This window comes from Micromys minutus (assembly GCF_963924665.1).
Source record: "Micromys minutus genome assembly, chromosome: 12".
NCBI classification, from domain to species: domain Eukaryota; kingdom Metazoa; phylum Chordata; class Mammalia; order Rodentia; family Muridae; genus Micromys; species Micromys minutus.
In genome coordinates this window covers 41542331-41554617 of record NC_137981.1, presented here as the reverse complement: position 1 = coordinate 41554617, position 12287 = coordinate 41542331, and positions in this window count along the sequence as shown.

Below are 12287 nucleotides of genomic sequence, written 5' to 3'. Positions count from 1 at the left end.
TTCATGCTATTCTATTGACACAGCCAATTAAAATAAATGCTAGTAGATGCCAAATTTACAAACTGGCTCATTGATCAAAGCAAAGCAAATTACAGTTTCCCATAATGAGACTTGAGAGTATTAGGGATGCCGATTAGGTCTTCCACATATTCTGTTCCTTATTTCACAGAGCAGTTGAAATGTCACCATAGACAGTTTTGACTAAAAGGGCATCCACATCACAGAGTATGAACTCCTAATTTTATAGTTAGGAAATTGCGGCTCACAGAGGTTAAATGACTTGCCTAGATGATTTGTAATAAAAAAAAATAGAAGGAAAAATGGTATTGGGAATTCATACTATTTTAGATTAGGCAGGATTTGTTGGGGGAGACTCAGCGGAGAGAAACTATGCCTTATTGCAGTGTAATATTTTTGGAGCATGTGGGGGAAAATATATAAAGCCTTTCAAGGTTCATACAAAGTAATACAACAAGAGCCAAGGAAATAAAAGATAATCATTATGGTATGTAGAAAAGAACTCGGAAGCTTGGAAGCAAATTTATTCTTCACGGAAACTTCCCCTGTTAAAAACAAGCATGTTGCACCAAAGGCATAATATCAAATGTATAATTTGTTTTAAAGACTGATCATTTGGTACTGGATAGACAATGTATGTGTGCTTCCCTTGGTGAAACGGTTTTTTCTACCATCTACATTATTTTCTTTTCTTTCTTGGAATTCTTTGAGTGGAATTGAGACCCTGTTGTGTTCTCGCATCTACTCTAGCATGCCTATAATTGCCTCTTGGATAACATACATAGAAGTAATAATACACAGACAAAACCGGTTATATTAATGCATATTTGTATATGTGTGTGTTAGTGTATTTGTGTAACAAGATTTACTGAAGAAAGGTCAGGGATTTGAAAGAGAGTAAGGAGTAGTGTGTATATAGGATATTTGGAAAGATGCAAGCCAGAGAGTTGATGTAACTATACAAGGGTTTCAAAAAGAAGGAACAATAAAAAGAGTTAAAATGTATAATTTTTCTATCAAAATGTTTTTAAGCACATTACTTCTGTTAACAGTATCAGAGTGAATTAGGACAAACAAGATGGCTCAGTGCATCCTTATTTGAGCCAAGTTTGTGGATTTTCATTTAATTTATACCTTTTATATAGTAGAAGGAAAGATCTGAATTCCACAAATTATCCTGTGAAATTCATATACATGCTATGTCATATGAACACATAATTATGCACATACAATAAATAAGTGAATTAACAAATACTTATGATTTACAAATAGAAAATACATTTAATGACTGATATTTAACAGTGACTATGATTTAAAAATAGGAAACACATTTAATGGCTGATGTTTAACAGTGCCTGTGAGAGAAAAATTAACTATTGGATCAAATACAGCTCTTTAGACTTGGAGATCATGTAGATATTCTAGAGTTCCTGAGAGCACAGAAAAGGGCTAGAGATCCATCATTGCTGTTCTATTTTAATGCATTGTCAGAATGTACCTTGTACAAGTTCAGATACCTTTGAATGAGTACAAGACATCATTTTTCTTTAGTTATTCTTGAACTGCCTAAGGCCTCAACCCTGGAGGACATAAATTGTAAAATAAAAACTGGTTATTTTTCAGAAAATATATCCAAAATCTACTCAAAGTAGTTCTGACACCCATGTTGAAATACTATAGTTTAAAACAAGCTGCTTCATTTGGGCAATGAATCTGATATCAGCTGCTCAATATCCCCACATGTGCAATAGTTTAACTCCCTCAAGGGGAATATATATCCCATGGAAAATACATGATGATGGGTTTTGTGTCTACACAGAAACCACTAGACATTTCTCATATCACTAAGTCGGTCAGAAGCAGATTCTCTCTTCTACCATCCTTTGAATTTTATATCTCAGACCAGGAAGGACGATTTCTAACCTAACTATAGTGATCTTAGAGTTTGCATAAAAATATCTCATAGCTTTTTCTTTTATAGCCATTGGAAATGAATCCTTGTGGTTATTATTATAAGTTCCACTTAACTACTTACACACACATAGAGACAGGAGAGAGAGAGAGAGAGAGAGAGAGAGAGAGAGAGAGAGAGAGAGAGAGAGAGAGAGAGAGAGAGAGAGAGAGAGACAGACAGAAGACAGACAGACAGACATACAGACAGACGGAGACAATGAGTCAGAATGTTTCAAAACATATATCCCAATGTAAGTGTCAGGTACAGAGAAACATGAATAACTTTCATGGATATGTCTTTGGGTTTCAGCTTAAAAATCACAGCTTGCTAAAACATAGAGTGGTCCAGGGAAGATGGTGGATGAACAGAGACCAGAAAGAGCCCAGGAAATGAGAATAAGATTTCTTATGCAAATATAAACTGGTAAACTCCCCTTTCAACAGAGGATCCAATGATTTGAAATCATCCTTGTTGCCCAGTAAATGAAAAAGTCACATTACAATGCATGTTGATTTTATCAATCTAAACTATTTTCAAGTAGGACAATATCTATTTTGGCTTTTAGGGCCCCTACATGTACAGCCTCTTAAAGTGTATCTTATGCTAATGTGGTATATTTGGGGTGACAGTTCTGCAGAGGCATACATGCCATATGCTTTTCAATTTCCTTTATGTCTTCTTGCATGTTTTCATTTTAAATTGAAAATATCATCTATAATTTTATATTCATGTTTATTTGCAGGAGTTTATTTTTAGATAAAGAAAAAGGAAATTAATTGTTTAGACTTGTGCTCCTCTTAGCATTCAGAGCATTAATGAGAGGAAGGGTAAAACCACTGGAGAACAATCTCATCAGATGGCCTCTCAGAGGGTATAGCATGCTCTAAGTGCTCAGAATCTTGAAAAGGATGCAGATGGCCCAAAGGAGAGTATGTGCTCCCTGGACTCTGCTCCCTCAAAGCCATGAACAGGAAATGTTCCGAGTGCCTTTCCAAGATCAGTAATGACTCCTCAGCTGCTTCTCTGCTGCAGGTAATGGCTCACCCATGCAATTACCTTCTTTTGTCTTCTCAGAGTTCAAGATAAATTATTTCAACCTCTTAGCAGGGGGCATTTGAAGCCAAAGTTATTTTTAGGGAGAAATAAATTTTTCTTATAAGATGCAGAAGTTATTACTCCTCAGGCAGCTTAGAGAAAAATGAAAGGCACATCAAGTCTTTAAAAGCCAAATTCTGATGTTTAGATGGAGATCAAAGAGACACTCAGGAAAGGAAAGGAGGTGGAGGATACTCCAGGAGATGTAGTACTATGTCCTTTGAAGGAGCTGCTTTTACATTTCTGATCTTTGAACTCAGCAGCTTCCTTCATGCAGATGAATCAAATGTCTTGCAGTTGTCAAGCTAATAACTTGGTAAGTTTAGCAATATGTATCAACCTTACAAAACAAGAGAGCAGGCCATATTCTTGTATATAATTAAAACAGGACCAACTAGGGTCATATTGTAACCATTTGTAAATTTACTGAAGCCCATTTACAAGTTTACCATTTACAAACTCAAAATTACACCTGTGAGGAGCAGATTCCATAATTGTTGCTCCTTTACTTTTAGTGTTACTGCCATAGCATTATTGTTAAACATCAATCATTTGTCCATTTGGTTGTATGTCTACCAATAGCTTTGAGAGCTTGGATAACTAATTGTGTTCCTTGTGTTGAAGCTCCCATTTTACAAAACTTAATAAATTAAAGGCTACTAGGAAGAGATTGATTTGGAAAGACTTACCATTATATGCTCTTAACAGAATTTTGTTGTTCAGATATTTGTCATCAAGATGGGTTCTATTTTTACATTTTCATTCATGTGTAGAAAAGGTTGTACAATATTTATTTAAACACTAGGGAAACCCCACTACTGAATTACATGAAAGTAGAGGTTTGCCTTAATAAATGTCCTGCTTACCAAAGGTTACCTGAAACACCATGAAAACAACGCTGTTATTGCCAAAGGAAAACTAGACCCTCTGTTTTTCTCTTTCTTTCTGGTATGAAGAAGTGGGAAAAAATAGCACTAAAGATGCTGGAGCTTCCCAAAAATAGCACTAAAGATGCTTGAGGAGACACCCAAGAGATAAAAACTTCTAGCAATGGGCATGAGGTCCAGGATTGTCTGATACTCTTTTGTCATATGGGAACATAAGTGACCATTAGAACAAGAAGATAGTGTAATATTTCCCACTTCCAGCTTGAATCATATGCATTTCTTGCTAATGTGTGCTTTCTGGTTTTCTTCTCTATTTTATGTGAAAGACTGTCAATACAATAGTTATAGATGTGATTTTCTTTGATATTAGAAATATGTAAAGAAAACGTCAGGATTATAACTTATGTATGCCTTCGTCAAAAATGGTATTACTGAATTTATAGACCAGCTCTATAGATGACTATTATGTCAAAGGGCCCACTTTACCTCATATTTTGTTGGAGTTGCAAACAATGCCAGATAAATGTGGCCCTTTAACCCCCACCAGAAGAAACATTTTTAAAACCCTAGCTAAGGGACAACAGATTTTACTCATTATTTAAGATCACATGATACTCTTCTAGAAGATGCAATTTTGATTTCCAGTACTCAAGCTGGATGGTTCATAATTTCCTTAAACTCTAGCTCCAAAGAATTAGAACCATACTCTGAAACACAGTTATACATACTCTTTCATAAAAAAAAAAAAAAAAAAAACGCACCATCTATACAAAAACACAAACATAAACAAAACCCAGCAGCATCCTATAGCAAATGTAGAGGTTTTAGACTTTTCATTGCAAATATATTATTTTCTATACACTAAATTTCTAGAGAAAATAACACTTCCACTAAAAAGTCAAGATGAAAACTATCCATTCACTAATTTATTTTTAGCATTAAATTGCTTACTGAGAGAAAAAAAATCCAAGGACACTGTACTGGCTATTATATTTGGAAGAGTCATTGATTCTTATTTGGAAGCAGTTTTTACTATTAATTATATAAGTTATGGTTATTGAATTAAGTTATTTATTAAAAAAGAAATTAATACATACTGATATGCAGCACGTGGAAATGTAAAACATAGATCTTTCAAAGACACATAAAATGGTATAAATATAATATACTTCCACAACAGCTCTTCAATAAGCATATTGGGAAACCCATCATGGCTACAAAAAATTAAGCATCTGAAAGGAAAGCATTCTTGACTAAAACTAAGGAAACTGAAATTAAGGAAATAAAAAAGCATTCAAATTTGGAGGTATTTTAAAAGATAATTATGATGAGTTAGAATATTATATGATGAAGAATAAGGGGAATTTTTATGTAATAATGGTTGAAAATATTTCAAATTAGTTTTAGACATGTGTACTGGCTGGTTTTGTGTCAACTTTACACAATCTGGAATTATCACAGAGAAAGGAGCCTTGGTTGGGGAAGTGCCTCCATGAAATCCAGCTGTAAGGCATTTTCTCAACTAGTCATCAAGATGGGAGGGCCCAGCCCATTGTGGGAGGCTCCACCCCTGGGCTGGTAGATCTGGGTTCTATAAGAAAGCAGTTGAGCAAGCCAGGGGAAGTAAGTCAGTAAGTGACATCCCTCCATGGCCTCTGCAGCAGCTCCTGCTTCCTGACCTGCTTGAGTTCTAGTCCTGACTTCTGGTCATGAACAGCAATATGGAAGTGTAAGCTGAATAAACCCTATCCTCCCCAACTTGCCTCTTGGTCATGATGTTTGTGCAGGAATAGAAACCCTGACTAAGACAACATGCACACATACATAAAACCAAAGTACAAAATATCAAACAACTTAAATTTACCCTCCAATCCAGGAAGCTCAATAAATACTGGGCAAGCTAAGTATAAAAAAATAATCACTTGAAAGCATATTACATACTATGTAAAACCAAAGAGGAGGAAGTGTTAAGAACATGATCCAAGAATGTAGTCTGTGTGCTTGTAAGAAAACTAGACAAGGTATTCCATTTTCTGGTTACCTCTCCTCCAAACCCCCTTTCTACAATTGTAATTCCCCTCCTTTGCAAGTATGAGAGTACTCCCTCACCCACCCACACTCTCCTACCCTACTGCTCCAGAACCCCCCTTTACTGGGACATCAAGCCTCCCTGAAACCAAGGGTCTCACCTCTCATTGCTGTCAGGCAAGGACACTCTTTGGCACATATGTATCTGAGCCATGGATCCCTTGAGCTACATTCCTTATACCATTTGAGATATAATGAATGGAATGATTAATAAAAAATAAAAATAAAGAAAAACACAAGGGAAGTGCTTATTTCTCCAAAGACAGAATTATTTTTGGGATGTGCTTTTGTGCCCCTCCTGAGTGTACTGAATATGAGTGTGTTTATTTTAGATTATTATTACTACTACTGTTGCTTGTTTATGTATGCATGTTGTATGTATGTATTATGTTGTATATGTATGCATGTATGTATGGAAGCATGTATTTTTGCCAAATATGACTTGTTCTTGTGATTATATAAAGGTTGAACTCGTGAGACATTTACTCATGTGATCCTTCTTAACCCTCAGAAAATAACTGTCTGATGTAATGAAAAAAATTGAAAATTGAGAGAGATTTTAACATACCTCATTTTTTTGACTAGTCTCTCCAAGGTCAAACCATGAATTAGAGCAGTCATAAGGAGGGAAAGATATCACTTCAGTTGTCCATTTTGTATTAGTGAATTATTAACATGGCTCATCCCTGGGAAAGATTATGTCTCCCTCTACTAGGAATCATTAGTTGCCTAAAGTTCTTTGCCTAGGGATGTGACCTCATTAAAAAGAAATCCCTCTTCCATATATTTATTGGTATTGTCATTGTACTGGTTTTGTTCACACCTTCCTAAATAAGGCAGTGCTCATGGCAAACTTCATGGTATTATGGCTCTTAAAATTTTTTGTACCCCTTCTTCTGCAATGTTCCTTGTGCCGTAGATGTTGGAAAAATGGATAGGTTTAAGGAAGAGGACAGGAACAAGAGTATCTAGGAGGGGCATTAAGAAAAAAAAAGGAAGGGGAAAAGTGACGTAATTCTATTTTAATTAAGAAAATCAGAAACAGTCTATATAGTAGAGATATTTTCTGCCGTGTTGAAACAGTGCTGACTATAATAACATTGAGATATTGATAGACAAACATGTAAACACACACACACACATACACACAAAAACACACACACTGACACAAGTATTTTCCAATACAGATTAAAAAGAATCTTAGAGTATGTCAGTCATCAGCTTAAGATTTTCTTTTTAGGACTATGGGAAATTACCTAGGTAGAGACACATAATCAGAATATGAAGTCCAAAGTGGGTAGGCAGCAAATTACAGTACAAGGGAAAAAATTTCTTCACATAATTGCTATAACAAGTAGATGTTTACCAATATGGGAAAAATCCACAAGGATAAGTGCTTTCAGTAAGAGCAACAACTTTTTCTTGCAAGGAGTACAAAGGAAAGAGTATGCAAACTCATTTGGGAGTTTGAAAGTCTGGTGAAATTAACTGAAAATTTGGACTATAAAATCACTACAATCATTTAAAAGTATAATGCATATGTCTAAAGAGATGATACAGTGTTCCATAAAATAATTGAAACTTGATAATGTAATAATGCTGTAAGATAGGGGAAGAAAAATAAAAATGCAACAAATGAAAAAAAATCACAAATAGCTGATTAATTAAACTGTACTAGATCCTTTAAAATATAAATGGAATAAGTAAAATAATTGGAATGCAGAGAGGATAAAAAAGTGAAAGAGTAATTAAAGGTCAAAAGAAGGAAAAACAAAATGAAACAAAGAATATGCTTTCTAATTGTTAGGATAAATTAACTCCAGATACTATGAACAAACCTAAAGTTAGTTAGACTTTGTAGTTAGACAAAGTAACAACAAAAGCCCTAACAATCCTATTTGTGCATGCACCTAAGACTGTTTCTGCTTCACTCTTTGTCCTTGTATTTCCTCCCATTTGTTTGTTCCCCCTTCTAAAAAGAATTGAAGCATCCACATTTCAGTCTTTCTTCTTCTTGAGCTTCATATGGTCTGAGAATTGGATCTTAAAGATTTTGAGCTAATATCCATTTATCAGTGAGTGCATACCATGTGGGTTTATTTTGTGATTGGGTTACCTTACTCAGGATAATATTTTCTAGTTCCATCCATTTGTCTAAGAATTTTTTAAAGTCATTGCTTCTAATAGCTGAGTAGTAATCCATTGTGTAAATGTACCACAATTTCTATATCCATTCCTCTGTTGAAGGACATCTGGGTTCTTTCCTGCTTTTGGCTATTATAAATAATGGTGTTATGAACATAGTGGAACATGTGTCCTTGTTATATGTTAGAGCCTCTTTTGGGTATATGCCCAGGAGTTGTAATGGAAAAGCCATCAAGAGATTGCCCCACCTGGGCATCCATCTCATATGCAGCCACCAAACCCAGTCACTATTGCTGATGCTACAGAGTGCTTGCTGTCAGAAACCAGATATGAATGTCTCCTGAAAAACTCTGCCAGAGCAAATACAGATACAGATAAAAATGATTGCAGCCAACCATCTGACTGAGAACAGGGACCCCAATGGAAGACTTAGAGAAAGAACTGAAGGAACTGAGGAGGTTTGCAATCTCATAGGAAGAGCAACAATATTAATCAACCAGACACCTCAGATCTTTCAGGGACTAAACCACAAACCATAGAGTACACATGGGGGGAACTCATGGTTTCAGACACATATGTAGCAGAGGATGGCATTCTCTGGCATCAGTAGAAGGAGAAGCCCATGGTTCTGTGAAGGCTTATTTTCTCAATATAGGGCAATGTCAAAGTATTGAGTTGGGAGTGGGTGGGTGGGAGGGAGAGCATCCTCATAGAAACAGGAGATGGAGTATGAAAGAGGGGGAAGCCAAGAAAGGAGATAACATTTGAAATGAAAATACATAAACTATCCAATTAAGAAAGAGTAAATCTGAAAGAAAACAAGAACTCCATTGAGAAAGGTGACATGCCAACTCATCCTTCAACCATCTATAAGTTAACTGCTCAAAATAGAAAACAAAAGTCTAAAAGAATACAATTTTCAACAATCCCATTACCATTTAAAATATTCTATATAACTTAATACACTATAGAAGAGTTGCCTCTTAATCAATCAAAAGAAATATGTGCCATGTTATATTGAGGTAAAATAAAAAGAGCTGCTGTTACCTGTCCCTACTTGTTCTGGCTCTGCCCTAAGCCGTGTGGTCTACAAGGTGCTCCAGTGGTCTATGAGGTGCTCTAGCAGTTTACAAGGTTCTCCAGCAGGAGCTGCTCCCCGGCTGTCTCTCTGCCAGTCACTTCCACACACTGTCTTTTTGGTGGGTTGTTATCATTCCTAACAGTTTCCAGGTCTGACACATACAATGTCTTCTGTAATATGCTCTAGCATAGCACTACACCAGGCTAGCCTCAGGTATTCTATAGCTGACCTCTCCCGGCTGTCTCTCTGCCAGCTGAGAAATCTGCTCACATTCCCTGCAGCCCAGCAAAACCAAAGCTCCAGAAACTTGTATTTTATCAATCAGATTTATATGTTAAATTCTCAATCCACAATACATCCACACAATAAACTCACAGTCTATTCATTAAGAAATAAACTGCCCACCTAGATAAGACAAATGGACCTATAGAGATCCATCCCTTAAAGATAACTTAACTACCCATGGTTCAGTTAAGACAACCTGGATCTGGATAATCCTGCTCCATCATCATTTTGATTCTCCCTACTTCTTCTTCTTTCCCATCTTACAAAAACTCCCTCCCTCACTCTATACTGTCCAATGACAGACTTTGTAACAACCCTCTTAATTTAAACTACAATGATAGGCTCTATTGCAACCACAAAACAGATCGGCATGTAGTCAATCTGAACCATATACAATATATGCATAAACTACAACATAATAAAACGAAAAACTAATATAATGGGAAAATTACAATTTTAATAAAGAATATATTTTAATTGACACATTCAAGATACATATTTAAGATAAATAGTTCTGTTTTGTTATTTGTGTTTGTTTGTTTTGAAGATTATATCATTTCCTCTTTCCTTTCCTTCTCCTTAGTTCCTTATGACTAGCAACCTTATCTAGCTATAATGCCTATGAACTTCATGGCACAATAATGGTATCTGTACCATAGTGGAATCAATATTTTGTCAACAACCTATAGCAGTCTATATGGACTTAAGAGTCATGGCACAAGAGAGAACTCATGCCTTGTACTAGAATCCTAGATAAATACTCAGAGCTAGTAAAGTCACAGATCTTGAAAGAGACACTACTTTATTATGCCAGCATAGTCCCTCACAACATTTTTAATATTTCTCCTTTGTCATTATAGTTACAGATCAGTGAAATTCCCCACCCTCATCAAGGAAATTTTCTTTTAACAGAGAGAGACAATTACAGAGAACCAGGAAATGTTTTAAGTAGATAACTACTGTCATGAAGTCTCTAGTCAGCCAATGATAATTAAAGAGAAAATGTTCCAATTGCTAATATCAGAAAAGAAACATCTACTATATTTAAAAACATGGGAAAAATGGACACATCTACAGAACACTTGTGAATCTAAGGGTCAGGAAGCATTGTAGAGAACAATAACAAAATGTAAGAATGTGTTTTCTAGTAACAGTAGCAACAGACATTAAGTTTCAGTAGCATGGCTGACTAAACATGAGCTGAGCAAGATTAGCACCAATGGACATGTGAAAGTGGGTAAGAAAAAGCACACAAAGCCTCTATAAAAAAAAACAACAAAAAAAAAAAAAAAAAACAAACAAACAAAAATACCTATAGTCACTGAGAACAGTAAGGAGCAGGATAGAGTGTCTTCCCCAGTGAAGAAGATACCAATCATGAACTGCCAAAAGGTGAGCCTTGAAAACATATATACATGTAATATTATATAGACATAACAGGTTATTTTTAGGAATATAAACCTGTAAGTGGCCACCTGATATGGCTGCAAAGAATTAAACCAGGTCAGTTGGGGGTGGGGGGCATAGCCAGACTAAGTCTGTGAAGATTTTATTGACAGCAATAAGACTTCATGTACCTTTTCCAGAAACAATATAATGGTAATTACCAGCATCAGTACAGTTGTAGTTGCCTGGATACAATGGTGTTTGGAAGTGATACAAAGTATGAAAGATTAATGCCCAAGAGCAATTGCCTTGTCATGCTTAACTTCTAGGGGAACATACAGAGAAGCATAAAATGCCCTGAATGCTTCACTGCCTGAGGGAGTGTGCTGTTCTCTCAGTAACTGAAAGGCTCTTGTGCCTCTGGAACTATGGACCGTATCCTCAAAAACATAGGAATTATTCATGGAGGCAACAAGACAGGTCAGCTTCCTGATTCTCTGCATATGCCCATATGCATGCAATAACAATTAGAGAAAAAAAGACAACAGATTTGAAGCAGAATTGGGGAGAAAGCATGTGGGAGAGATTAAACAGAGGGAAATTAAAAAGAATTATTTTAATTATAATCTTAAAAATAAAAGAATTAACTAAAAAGTAAGACAATATTACTAACAAACTTTAAGGGACAAGTTGTTCACTTTAACAAGATAGAACACTTTATTGAAAGAATCTAATGAAAAAATATCATTTGAAGAGATGGGCCTACATTTACTGAATGGAATAAGTCAATAACATAGCTACTGCCCATTACAAAATTGACTTCAAATTGAGCTAGCACTCATTGAAAATAAACAAATACAGTGTGTAAGGTTAAGAAATAAAATATAAATATGTGTCTATATATCTTAGATTTGTTGACATATTTTCACATATAAGAAAATAATCTATTTTATTGTGCATTATACAGTATAAGAATTTGAATCGCAATTAACGTGGGAAACTCTTACTGTTTTTTTTTTTTTGAATTTTTTTATTAGTATTATCTTTTTTTTAAACAACTTTATTTTACAAAACAAAGATAAATGTACAGACTTTTAAACATTTTTTTGCTTAAAATTATACATTTTTGTCAGTACTGATTTTTCAGATTTTAACATAATTTTTACATAAAACTATATGAATATATTTTTTAGTCAGTACTTAATTTTTTTCAAGGTTTGACAGTATGCCTTGAAAACTTAATAGTTATGATGAGCATAAAGTACATGTAAAATGAAGTGTAACATGGAAAGTGTTAAAGTTTTCTTGTTTTGTAAATATTTTTTTTTGTTTTGTTTTGTTTTCTTTA